The sequence below is a fragment of the Pan paniscus genome, chromosome 13, assembly GCF_029289425.2.
Source record: "Pan paniscus chromosome 13, NHGRI_mPanPan1-v2.0_pri, whole genome shotgun sequence".
In the NCBI taxonomy this organism is placed as follows: domain Eukaryota; kingdom Metazoa; phylum Chordata; class Mammalia; order Primates; family Hominidae; genus Pan; species Pan paniscus.
The window spans coordinates 137,615,378-137,628,841 of NC_073262.2; the positions used below are offsets into that span (position 1 = coordinate 137,615,378).

The window sequence follows — 13,464 nt, forward strand, 5'->3', positions numbered from 1 at the left end:
GTGCATGTCTGTTGAAACTCCCCCCTTTTATAAAGTCACTGGGTCATATTGGACTGGGGCCCACCCTGGTAATCTCACTTTAGCTTGATTGCACCTTGAACACTCTGTCTCCAAATAAGGTCACTTTCTGAGGTACTGGTGATGCATACAAATTTGGGGGGATGCAATTCCATCTATACCATTGGGAAATGGGGTGAATAGCTGTCTTGGTGACTGTCCTGGAATGAGGATTTAGGACACGGTGGTCATCTCTGTGTATGAATATAGCTTCCTGTCTGGATGTGGTAGGGTGAGGACCATGAGCCTCATATCATTTATCCACTCGCCCTCCCAGACCCTCTGAGGTGGGATCAACTCTCTGCAGATTTGTCACCAGCTGAGACTGTCAACCATTGTTAAAACAGCTACTCAGATGGACAGAGTGACATAACTGCCCTTCTCTCTGCACCGTGGGAGAAGACACTTGTGTTTTGAGCTGCTGAAGACAACAGAATCTTGTCTTCTTGGCATTGTGGTTTTTGGAGATTTGCCCCAAATCATGGTTAATGACAACACTGATGTTTCTTGAAACAGCCGGAGAATAAGGCATCCTCTAGACTTTATGCTAATTCCATCCACCCACGCTAAACCGTGTGGTTTTCTTGGGGCCCCTGAAGACTGACGGGTCCACACTGGTGTCTGGTGGTGCCCACAGGAGAACAGTGCTTGACTGAAAGATCGTACCCCGCTCTTCTCAGCAAGGCGATCCTTGTCCAGAGACCTTGGGCCTCTGGAGAGGTTGATCAGGAGTTGGGGAGGTGGAAAGGGGCCAGCGGTCTTGTCCACTGAATCCATCCACTGGGACCTCCCGGACATGACGAGCCAGATTCTCTCCTCCCTCCACTCCAGCACTGAGGGGCTAGTGGTGCCACATGTGCACCTGTCCCTGCCCAGGGTCCAGTTCTGGCGTCTCTGAGCCCCCTGTCAGGGCAGCTGTGTCCTCCCATACTTAGGCATGAGGTATGAGTTTACCCAATCATCCCCCTGTCCAGGGAGCCTGCCGGGCTCAGCTTCAGGACCACAAGGCTGTTAAGTAAAGACGCTGCCTAAAGAACCTGCCAGAAGGAAAGCTCCAGAGGGCTTGCAGGGCCCTTATCCAAAAATGTGAAAATAATCAGTGCTGAAAGCCACAGTGACGGAGGGTGTTGTCAGCGCAGCCTCTCTTTAAATAGAGAAAGGAGCACAGCAGCTTTTTGGAGTTGGGGCGAGGTGGCATCTGGAGTTTCCAGCGAAGATTTATTTTGTGCCTTGGGGGGCAGGAGCTGGGCAGCCTGGGGAGGGCTGGGCAGCAGCGAGGATGGCGAGGCTGAGGCGCTGGGCCACATGCAGGTCGTTTTCTTCGGGGTGGCTGGAGGGCGGCTCTCCAGGCAGCTCCATGGCCTCAGTAGCCCCCATGACCAAGTGGAGCGGAGTGAGCTGGGGGAGGAGTGTCACAAGAAGGAAGGCATTGTGGGCCCCTGGAGATGGATGCGTTCCTGCCATGTAGCTCTGGGTCTGGAGTCCCTGGAGATGGACGCATTCCTGCTGTGTAGCTCTAAGTCTGGAGCCCCTGGAGATGGACACGTTCCTGCTGCGTGGCTCTGGGTCTGGGCAGCACCTGGAGATGGACGCATTCCTGCCGTGTGGCTCTGGGTCTGGAGCCCCTGGAGATGGACGCGTTCCTGCTGCGTGGCTCTGGGTCTGGAGACCCTGGAGATGGACGCATTCCTGCTGCGTGGCTCTGGGTCTGGGCAGCACCTGGAGATGGACGCATTCCTGCCATGTGGCTCTGCATCAGGAGCCCCTAGAGATGGACACGTTCCTGCCGTGTAGCTCTGGGTCTGGAGCCCCTGGAGATGGACACGTTCCTGCTGCGTGGCTCTGGGTCTGGAGACCCTGGAGATGGACGCATTCCTGCTGCGTGGCTCTAAGTCTGGAGCCCCTGGAGATGGACACGTTCCTGCTGCGTGGCTCTGGGTCTGGGCAGCACCTGGAGATGGACGCATTCCTGCCGTGTGGCTCTGGGTCTGGAGCCCCTGGAGATGGATGCGTTCCTGCCGTGTGGCTCTGGGTCTGGAGCCCCTGGAGATGGACGCGTTCCTGCTGCGTGGCTCTGGGTCTGGAGACCCTGGAGATGGACGCGTTCCTGCTTCGTGGCTCTGGGTCTGGGCAGCACCAGGAGATGGACGCATTCCTGCCGCGTGGCTCTGCATCAGGAGCCCCTAGAGATGGACACGTTCCTGCCGTGTGGCTCTGGGTCTGGAGCCCCTGGAGATGGACGCGTTCCTGCTGCGTGGCTCTGGGTCTGGGCAGCACCTGGCGGGCTTTGGGGTAGGCCTTGCCCACAGCCTGGGAGGCTGGGGAGTTCCTGTGAAGGGAACTGGGTCCTTCCGGGGAGTACCCGGTGGGGCTTGTTGTCCCTGCCTTGGGCTTGTCTCAGGAAGTGCCCGCGGCAGAGTGAGGAGGCTGAGATGAGCCCCGGGGGTCGGTTTCTCGAAGCCCCCGTCAGAGCTGATGTTCGGGCCACACGTTCTCTTGGGGTGATCCGTTCTGTGTCACTGGACTCACCCCCCCCTCATTTCCTCACTGGCCCAGTAGTAACTGCGGCCACTGGAGGCGGATCCCCACTGAGGCTGTTCCCATCTGTCCTTTATGACGGCTTGCGATGGACCCGCCTGATGAAGGGGCCCAGCAGTGCCAGTGCCTGCCTAGAATTCAGGATGGAGATTCCGAGAACCCTGACCACGGCATAGGGGCTTGGGGTACAAAGGAAAGAAGAGGCACTAGGTTCTCAGAGATGCTGGTGCAGTGGCTTTTAGAATCAGAAAGAAAAAATGGGAAATGCACGCTCACGGTAGAGGAAATGGGAGAAGTTGCAGAAGTCTGAAAAAGGCAGGGACATATACCATGAAGCCAGCCTCATTCGTAGTTTCACTTCCCCCAGGTTTTTTTCAGTGCCCTTTTATTTCTTTTAAGATGATGAGATTTTCAACTGTTCTGTCTTGACATGACTCTTTGGAGAACGAGTACTTTGAGAGACATTCTGAAGAGCTCTGAGCAACATGGTAGACCCATTTCAAAGGAGAGGGATGGACGGATGGCGGCGTCCTGCCTTCTCTGCCGAGAACGGGGCCGCCTTGTGATTCCTGTCCAGAAAATCAGCCTGGGTGCAGGTGGCTGTGTTGGAGCTGTGGTGGCACCTGCAGTCCCGCCTGTCTCTTCCCACCCTTTGTTTTTGTCTTCTCTGGTTTCAGATCTTTTGTGTTTGTGCATATATTTTGTCACATTGTTGCGGCCTTTTTCGTAGTGTTCATTGAGTCTTTTCTTTTTGCCTGTGTGATTTTGCACATCGCTTGTACCCTTAGAAGGTCCGTGTCTACGTAGAGATCAACTATACAACCAGATTTTCTATTACCTGTTGGGCGGTTTCCTTTCCTCCCTCCCTCTTCCCCTCCACACCCTTCTATTGATCTGGAATTCATTTTGTCTTTGGGTGTGAGTTGAAGCCCTGAAGGGGGGGATCTGTGCTCTGAACACCAGCCAGTTGTCCTAGCATCACAGGGAATGATTCTTTCCTTCTTGGGTGATTGTGACGCTCCTTTTAATTGCATGTTAAATATTTACACGGATGGAGGTCTGTTCTGGGCTGTCTGGTTCCTGCGGAGGATGAGTGGCCATGATTGAGGGAAGGTGTCCAGAAGGAAGTTCCCACTCCTTCTTTCACAGTCTGATGAGGTCCTGGATTCTTCTGAAGTCCCCGGGGCCCACTCTGTTATTCCTGTGGAGGAAGTCAGCCTGAGGGGGAGGGCGTCGTGGTGGCACCTGCAGTTCTGTCAGTCGCATTGATGTTGGCTGGTTCTGCTCTCAAAGGCGCCGGCTCTGTAGTGATGTCAGCGCCGTGTGACTTGAGGAGGAGACCCCACTGCTGCGGTGTGTCTGGGGTTCATCTTCAGGGCGCAGCTGATAAGATGCTTCTGTTGCGCTCACAATGCCAGTCATTGCAGCAGAAGTAATGGCAGGTGACGGGAGACTCAGTGTTGGGGTGAGAAAAGGCACAATAAGCTATTGTCACAGGCAGGGTTCCCTGTGAAGCGGAACGTGACGCAGAGGCCACTGGGCAGGACGTTTAGGTTTGCTGGGGAGCACAGCAGCAGGGTAAGAGGACAGTGAGGCTGGGATGCAGCCTCCATGCAGCCTGTCGCTTTCTCCACAGGAGCTCTGGCCTGGGCCGGACTGCCGAGTCACCCTGATTCAGGAGTAGGGTGAGGGGCAGGCTTTGTTACCCCGCGCTGGTCACTGGCCTGGTCATTGGGTGCAGGCTGGCCCAGGAAGGGGGCTGATGTGGCCTCACAAGGGCTCTTTCCAGTGAGACAGTTCTGGGTGGCCCCCGGTGAAGGTCCTTCCGCTGGCCACTCTCCAGAGTTGGCTTCAGAAGGGGACCTGGGGGCTGCGTGGCAGCGTCTACCACCATCCTCACCTGCCGTGGAAATGCACCGCAGAGCCCGTCTGTCCTCCAGGATGTGAAGGGGCCCTGGCGGGAAGCAGGCCTGAGTTCTGCGCTGGACGGGACTGAAGCTCACTTGTGTTTCCTTCTTGTCTTGCAGCGTCTCCCTTCTCTCCTGGACAGAAGGCCGTGTCCTGGGACTTCTCTGATGGCGGGAGGCTGCGGCTGTACCAGGTAGGCAGTGCAGGCATGGTGTGAATGGGTTGCCGTACCTGGACCCGCTTTACCATGTCATGACCAAGGTGCCGGACTCATGGGGACACAGGCCCCAAACGTGTGCAGAGCAGCTGCAGGAGGGAGAACGCTTCTGGAAGCTTCTGGTGACACTTGACCTTTCTCAGGCACTGCAGGCCTGTCCCTCATGGCGCTCTCCCCTGTCCTCGAAGCCCACAGTGTTGCACATAGTGTGGGAAGGTCATTTGTCATCCTGGCATCCAGAAGCCCGGCCCCGGCACATTCCCAGAACAGCCCCGTGTTTCTCTTTTCAGCGAATCCACTTTCTGTTGCCACCCATGGAACGTTCTCACTCTTCCAAGAAGCCAGGCTAGCAGCTCCCCCGCCCCAGCAGCCGCGGGACAGAGCCCAGGTTGGGTGGTGTGTACACAAAGGAGGGATTGTTCTCACGTAGCACAACGAGATGGGGATGGACCCACGGTTAGAGGTCACCCTCCCTGGGGCGTCAGGGGAGCATTTGTCCTTGAAACACGCTGGCAAAAAATGTTCCAAGGAAGCCTCAGCTGGTGTTCGTGAGGAAGAGCTGGATTAGATGGTGTTCTGGTAAAATGTTCCTGGAGGTTTTCTTGGCTGTTCTTGGCTTTTATACTCCTGGCTGGCAATAGAAGGAACACCCTCCTTTGTAAAGTCGGTTGGATAGGATCACCTACCTCATAGGGCGGGCACAGCCTCCAGTTTTTTAAAAAAGCAACATACAAGTCTTTCCCCACCAAGTAGAAAGGATTGGATCTAAGTAAACGCTACATTTGGATGCTCAAGGCCAAAGGGGGAGGTGAGAAGCCGCAGCTCACAGTGGGATTCCTTTTTGGGCCACGTTGGAATTTTAAAAGCCCTTCTAAATAAAGCAGGCAGCTACTTGCACTGTTTCAGGTTTTTCTTTAAATCCTGTAAACTGAGGGTAGCTGATTGGATTTTATTTCAACTTCTCCCCCTACCCTTTCTGTCCTGTCTCTTTGTTTTCCAGTATCTGCCTGTGCCTTAGGATGGAGAGAAGGTTTGAGATGTTCAGGAGGAGGCTCAGGGCTTTTCATAGCGACGTGAGGAATTCAGGGGTTCTCTGGTCCCAGGGTCAGTCCTCCGCCCACTGGGGCCTCAGCGACTTGAAACACTTCAGCCCAGGCAGAGGCCACCAGCAGGCCTTTCCTTATAAGTGCAGCCCCTGGCCCTGGAGGCTGTGGTCTCTTTGGGCTGCGGTGAACCCTCCTGAAAGGCATCCACATTCCTGGCATTCTTTCGGCCTGGCATTGGTCAGAAAGCGGGGGTTTCTAAAATCAAAGGCGAGCACTGCAGCTTGGTTCTTGTCTGTAGATAAACTAGAGAGACACCAGGGGGTTGTGCGGCGTGGTTCTCTTTGGGCCCCCACATGGACTGGCCTCGCTGGACTTTGCATTTGGGGCATCGCCAGAGCAGGCCCCATCCTGAGCAAAGCAGGAGGAGGTTAATGGGGGTCCCTCTCGGGCTCCAGCAGTTCCTTGGGCGGCACGCATGTGGTTGGCTTTTTCTGACCCTGTGCCAGAGTTACTGGGGCAGCAAGACGTCTGGGAAGAGGAACGGGAGGGTGGGACGGGTGCCGCCATCCCACAGCGGTGCCCGCTTGTCTCCGTGGCGGGCACACAGGCTTCCGGGAGCCCGGTGAGGGAGGTGCACCCAGACTTGCCCTGGATACAGCGGGCAGAGCGTTGCATGTGCCTCTGGGGGGGGTGTAGGGGTGCTTGGGGGCGTGGGTCCCCACAGCAGTTAGAGACCATCCACAGGCCACCACACTTTAAACTGATTTTCGTTTTGCCTTGCTTTCCCAGAGGCATACATGCGGTGTTTTCTTGGTGCCTCTGAATAGTCACAGTCTGATTTGCCCGGGGGTCAGTGAGAGACACGGCTACCCAGGGTTTCCATTTCCAGGCCCCGAGTTTTGCCCGTGGCAAATTTTGTGATTTGCACATAGTTCCCACCTCATGGGTTCAAGTTGTTAACCTGATCCTGCTCCCACTGTCATCACCATCAGAGGTAGTTTATCCTGGTGCCTGGTGTCCTTCAGGATGAAGGAGGCAGCAGAAATGCTCCCTGACTCAGTTCCTGAGACCAGAATGACTGAGGAAACGGAGGCCTGCAGCAGAGCACAACCGATTGCTCCTCCGAGGAGTGTCAGCTAGGGGACGGAGCTGGTGCGGAGATCGAGGCCCCACAAGGCCTGCCCCTGTGGTTGTTCCCACTGTCCCACTGATGGCTGGGAAGGGTGAGCTCCAGCCCCCGGTGGCTTGAACACCCTCTGTAGTTGTGTCTGCTCAAGGTCTGGGAACACCCTGCCTGTTTCACAGATGAGAAACTCATCTCAGAGTACTCAGAAACCCAGAATACTTCATTCAAGTTCATGTTCAGAGGGTGATTAAGAAGAATTGGAAGACTGGGTGCGGTGGCTCATGCCTGTAATCCTAGCACTTTGGGAGGCCGAGGCGGGCGGATCACGAGATCAGGAGATCAAGACCATCCTGTCTAACGTGGTGAAACCCTGTCTCTACTAAAAATACAAAAAAATTAGCCGGGCGTGGTGGTGGGTGCCTATAGTCCCAGCTACTTGGGAGGCTGAGGCAGGAGAATCGCCTGAACCCAGGAGGCGGAGATTGCAGTGAGCTGAGATTGCACCACTGCACTCCAGCCTGGGCGACAGAGCGAGACTCCATCTCCAGAAAAAAATAAAAAATAAAAAAGTCTCGGAGCCCAGCCTGCAGACCGGCTGCATTTGTGTGTCCCCTAAACCACTCCTCTGTTCCTTTAGCTTAGCTGGGTGCCTGGGGGGGCACGTGAACCACGTGGGCTGGTACCACACCCCCTCTAGACTGGCCAATGGGAATAAATCGTGAGCCACAAACAGGAGACATAAAAATGAACAGGTAAACATGATTTTTTTTATTGGGATTGTAAATTCACACGACAGTTGAAGGTGCAGTGAAGAAATGGTTGGTAGCGGAGTCACCCACTCTTCGCAGGGCGACTGGCCACGCAGGCTCTGCCTGCGCACCTCCTGCCTGGACCATGTGGAAAGTCTTCAGGGGTCACGTCAGACTGGGGGTCTCCAAAGTTCCTATCCCTTTGTGTGTTTGGTGAGCTTTTTGTTTGTTGGTTTTGGTTTCGAGGTGAAAGTCACATAACCTCCAGCTGACCACTGCAGTGGGCATTGAGTACATTCTTGGTCCTGTGTCACCACCGCCTCTCTCTCATTTCAAAACTTCGTCATCACCCTGAAAGAGCACCCTGTACTCACTACGTGACCACACCCATTGCCCCTGCCCCCGCCTCTGGCAACCGCTAATTGGTTTACTTTTGAGGTTTGCATTGGGCTATGTCCCCATGGCCTTCAATCTGTGACAGAGATCCTGGCTTTCATACATCCTTGGGACAGAGAAACTAAGGCCAGCGTCCTTAATAGCATGACCAGGTCTGCTTGGACTGTCCATTGAGGTGTCCTGCAGGCACTGATTCTGCACCCGTCAAGGCCTGACCTCCCCGTTATCAGCAGATAATCCAATAGAGGAGAAGGGCACTTGAGGCCATGCAGCGGCTGAACGGGAAGCCGTGCTCAGCGTCTCTCCAAGCCTCTGCATTCCAGTGACAACGTCCACAGGGCCTCAGTGAATAAACCACTGCAAATGCACGTTGGTGAGGCCATCAGCTGCCGAAGGGAAGCTGGGGAATCTGGACGGAGGAGAAAGAAACGTGAGCTGCACTCCCGGCGACACATTGAACTAAGAACGGCGCCTGCCTTCTTGAGGGGCTTGTTTTGTGGTGTCATAACTAGCCTGCCTTACACCTTTCTTAAAGCAAGCATGTTGTGAGTTCACAGGAGGGATTTTTAACATACTTGAGGCTTCGGGGACAAAAGACATCAGTCAAAGAAAGATTCCGCTATTATTTATTTCAAGAGCCTTTGACTCTCTTGCTGAAATCTGCTCCCATTTTGAAGACGCTTCCCATCAAATCAGAAAAGCCCTGATTTTCCTGTCTCTGTGTTTGGAATTGTCCCCCACCCTGTTGTTAGTTCATTCCTTAAAGTTGTCTGGGCAGACTGCAATTTCAGAAGGGCACCTGGATGCGTTTCATTCTTGGGTCAGAAAAATACCTATGCAAAGAGCTTCTGACTAAGCATAGACAGATTTCAATTATTGGCACAATAGCATGTTACATAAATCAATTTCTTTGGGCCTCAGTTTCCTCCTTGGTAAAGATGGAACCTGGGTCTCTGAAGGTTCTCAAAGACTAAAAAGGAATCTAAGACACCCTCAGACTTGCTCAAGAAGAAAACGGGGCAGGATTATTGGAATGATCCAGAAAGAGAGCACAGTGAGTCTTCTCAAACTTTGAGAAATGAATTGGACTTTCCTAATCAAAAAGTCTAATCAAAAATTAGACTTTCCTCTCACCTGTGCAGCTGGCTCTGTCACCCGGCCTCTGCTGCTCACCAGCAGCACACACCTGGCCCAGGAGTGGCTGCCAGTCAATGCGCAGCAGCCCTTTGCAGGACCTGCCCATGGGCTGCTTTTGAGTTTCTGAGCATCCAAGTCTCAGAAGCAATTGGTTGGGCCAGCTCAAGCTCTGGGTCCGCTGTGGATTGATTCACCTGTACCTGGTCTCCACCACTGATCCATCTGGAGAGGGGTGAGGCCACAGGGGTTTCCAGGCTGGGGGTGTGCCTGGGCCAGGCAGCGACAGCCACTGGGAACCCCAGGCAATAGGGGAAGTGGCACTCACTTATCCTCAGCTGGGCTTCTCTGCAGGCTCCCTCCCTCCTTCCCTTCTTCCTTCCTTTCAGAACTCCCTACAACCCTATCATGTTAAGCAAGTCCTGTAGCCTCTCTCGGCCTCACTTCTCTCACCTGCTTATGGAGGGCCCCCGAGCCTCGGCTGTGTGGCTTCACTGTTAACATGTTATTGATGTGACTGGGGGGCTGCCCCTGTGCCTGACATTTCATTCATGCCGTTCTCCCATGCAGGTTGCTCTCCTGATCTGGGCCCCGCCCTTTGGTTCCAGGGGATATGAAGGTCAGAGGAGGGATTAGCATGATCCACTGGCCAGAGTCAATAACACGGGGCCCCTCCTTCCAAGAGGGGCTTAGCCAGAAGGGGAAGCCTGGATCTTGGGGTCGGGCTCTGATGCTTTGTCTCTGAGCCGCTGACACGGAGATCGTCAAGCCGTGATGTTCATGTCCCCATTGCATAGAGGTGGGTCCTGTAGTCCCACATGTGGTGTGCTCTGAATCTCCTTTCCACTCTGTTGGAGGGTCAGAGGGACTTGAAAGATCACAGAGCCCAGCCTTGCATTTGGCAGAGGAGAAAGCAGAGACATAAAGGCCAGGGACTTGTGCCGGGTCCTACCCCCCATCTGGTGCCCCACACACTGGGGCCTGTCCCCACTGCCAGCAGCCTCTGTGTGGGTTCTGCCTTTTTCTGCACTGGTGGTGTCTCCCCATCGCCCCAGCTGCTTGTGGGCAGGCGTCACCTTGTTTTGACCTCTTTCCTTCCCCCAGGCAGCTCTGGACTTTGCTCTCAGTAAACACAACTTGATTCTTTTCCTTCTTACCTTATCATTGCCCATAAATCCCGTTTACACGGTGCCCACTTTTGTGTCTGAGCTGGGACGTACAACCTCGTCTCTGCCTCCAGTTTTTGAGAAATTAATTATAAACAGTGTTGACAGAGGCTCTGGCTTGACTTGGGGCATCTGCTGCTCTTCCCGGCCTTGGTCTTCTGAAGGTAACTGTTATCAGTAACAGAACAGATGTGTTTATCCTGGGCTCCCGGGCCCTTGGCGTGGCCCTTTGAGGGGGTCTGTGAAACCCCTGAAACTGCATGCGGAACTTTACAGATGGAGGTAGTTTTCTAAAGAGAGGGTCCAGAGACTTTGTCAGATTCCTTAGAGGATTTGCACCCTCAAAAAACGTTAACAACCTCTGAGCTGGAGGAAGGCCTAAGACAAGCCTATCGCACTTGGAGATAAGATAAGCCGAGGCGGGACCTAATGGGGCCTGAATGTCTTGGCCAGAGTGCGCAGCTGAAATGGAGATGACACTTGACAGAAACCAGTGTAAAACTCTCCTTCCCTTTATTTAGCTTTTATTTCTTGTGCTTTTCATTAAGTACAGATATTCTTTGCTCGCTTACAGACCAGGGAAGACCTGGCTTCTGAAAATTACCTTTAGGTTTTTCATTGAATTTGGTCTTATTCTGAACAATGCCTGAACGTCGAAGGTGCTCCCCTAGATAGGTTAATAGAAACCCACAGTCCAGGGCAAGAGGCCGCATCCGGGAAGCCTGTGTACAGGTGACTGGAGAGATGAGTTCTCACGGACCGTTCGGGCAACTTGGTGTTCAGGCCTGGACATTTCAGTGCTGCATTTGAAGAGGAATTATGAATTGGCTCTCAAAGGAGGGTGAGGTGTTTTGTTTTTTGTTTTTTATTTTTTTTTGACATGGAGTCTTACTCTGTTGTCCAGGCTGGAGTGCGGTGGCGCAATCTCACCTCACTGCAACCTCCGCCTCCCGGGTTCAAGTGATTCTCCTGCCTCAGACTCCAGAGTAGCTGGGATTACAGGCGTGCGCCACCACACCTGGCTAATTTTTGTATTTTTAGCAGAGACAGCATTTCACCACGTTGGCCAGGCTGATCTCAAACTGCTGACCTCAGGTGACCCGCCCGCCTCGGCCTCCCCAGAGTGCTGGGATTACAGGTGTGAGCCACCATGCTGGGCTGGAGGGTACATTTTTAAACGATGCAATTCTGGGGCCATCGTCAGATTTGGCGAAGAGGAAGCTGCGGGAGAGAATTGTTACTATACAGGATTTGAAGAACTCTCCTGCAGGCTTATTTTATATTTAAATTGTGCACAGTGGTTTATAGTTTGCCAGGCTGTCTTGGGTTTGTTATGTTGCGTAATCTTCTCAAGGACAGGTGGGTTGAGCCAAATATTCATTAGCAGCCTCCTTTTACAGATGAGGAAACTTGTGCCTCAGAGAAGCTGAAGTCATCAAACCAAGGTCAAGCTGGATGCGGTGGCTCATGACTGTAATCCAAGGGAGGCTGAAGCGGGCGGATCACTTGAGTCCAGGAGTTCAAGACCAGCCTGGGCAACATAGCAAAACCTGGTCTCTATAAAAAATACAAAAAATTAGCCAGTCGTGCTGGTGACACTTGTATCCCCAACCACTCAGGAGGCTGAGGTGGGAGGATTGATTGAGCCCAGGAGGTCAAGGCTGCAGTGAGCTGTGATCACGCCACTGCACTGCAGCCTGCATGACAGAGCGAGACCCTGTCTCAAAAACAAAACAAGTAAAACAAAAAGTGTCAGGCATTTGGCAGGGATGGACCCCAGTAGAATCTTCTGATCCCAGTGCCGTGACATAGGGTCCCCAGAGCAGATGGGCTGGGTTCAGATAACGGAAGGCCACACAAGATTCTAGAATTGTCAGCAGAGGGAGGAGTTGCCTGACAGCAGCAGATTCCAAGGAGGGCCCGGATGAACCTCCAACAGGAATGCTGATTCCGTTTTGCCTTTGATCTCTTGATTTCAAAAGAACTTGAAGTAACTTGAACCTGGCTGCCATCTGCCCAGGCATAGGTGTGTGCCAGGAGGCAGGTCTGCCTCTAAGTTGCTATGAAATAGTTTGCCCAACTCGGATGCTACGTTTCTTTAGAAAATCTTCAAGCTATCACACGTGAATAGGCTTCTGATCGAATAAGCCCAGGGCTTCGGTGGATGGGGCGTGGCTGGCAGCAGGGCCAGCGTGGCCCTGTCCTTTTGGTCCTCTGTGGCAGGGACCCAGGAAGCAGTACCCAAGGGCTGGAACCAGCGTGGCCCTGTCCTTTTGGTCCTCTGTGGCAGGGACCCAGGAAGCAGTACCCAAGGGCTGGAACCAGCGTGACCGAGGAGAACTCTCCCCTGGCCAGGGCCTAGCTCTCAAACACCAGATTCTGGGGTGGACTTAGATCCTACAAACCCAGGCCACGGAGGCCAGGGTACCAATGTATTCATCTGACAGGGAAAAAGGGGATACTTTGGAGGTGCAGATAATGCATCCTCACTGTACAGGTCGGGGCATGAGAGCAGAATGAGGGTCATTCGAAGGATAGAGTGTCTGTTTACTGTTTTATCTGCTGAGAAGCCGACCCTGTTTTCTTCCCATTTTGCCAGCACCTGTGTGTAGCCTGGACTCTGGAACTAAACTCTCTGGTCTGAGGGCTGGAGGGGGTCAAATCTTGGTGAGGAACAGTTGCACGGCTCTGCTCACTGACCTCTGTTGGGCCTTAGTTTGCTCATCTGTAAAACGGGAGTGAGAAGTCGTAGTTATGGGCGTGTGACGCCTTCCCAGTCATGCTGCTATGCAGGGAGATGTGGCTCTGGCATACAGAAGCTGAACTCACAGTGATGGTGACAGAGGCTGGAGGCTGGGGGGCTTGCAGTGTCTGTATCCAGTTGGCTCCAGGGATGGCCCCACCCCTGTCCTTACCTCGGTGTGATTTTAGGGGCCACAGTCTGTTCCTGTTTTTTCTTAGCTGGTTTGAGTTGGGTTTTGAGAGTCCTAAAACCCACCCAAGATGGCCCTAGGTACCTGCCCTCTGTGGGGTACATTGCCTCAGTGGGACTGCAGGCTTTGGGGCTCCCCGTTAGGACCCCAACTGCTCCCGGCTCCTGGCTGTCACTCGGTGAAGTTTGCCACGG

General features: G+C 53.8%; 1 protein-coding gene across 1 annotated transcript in view; it reads left to right on the forward strand.

Moving 5' to 3' along the window:
- Window positions 1–13,464, forward strand: part of SH3BP4 (SH3 domain binding protein 4) — a 105,478-nt gene that overhangs the window by 40,023 nt on the left and 51,991 nt on the right. The window contains exon 2 of the mRNA XM_034955405.4: window positions 4,623–4,696. The gene's annotated coding sequence lies outside the window, so the exon portion shown is untranslated. The remainder of the gene's footprint in view (window positions 1–4,622; window positions 4,697–13,464) is intronic.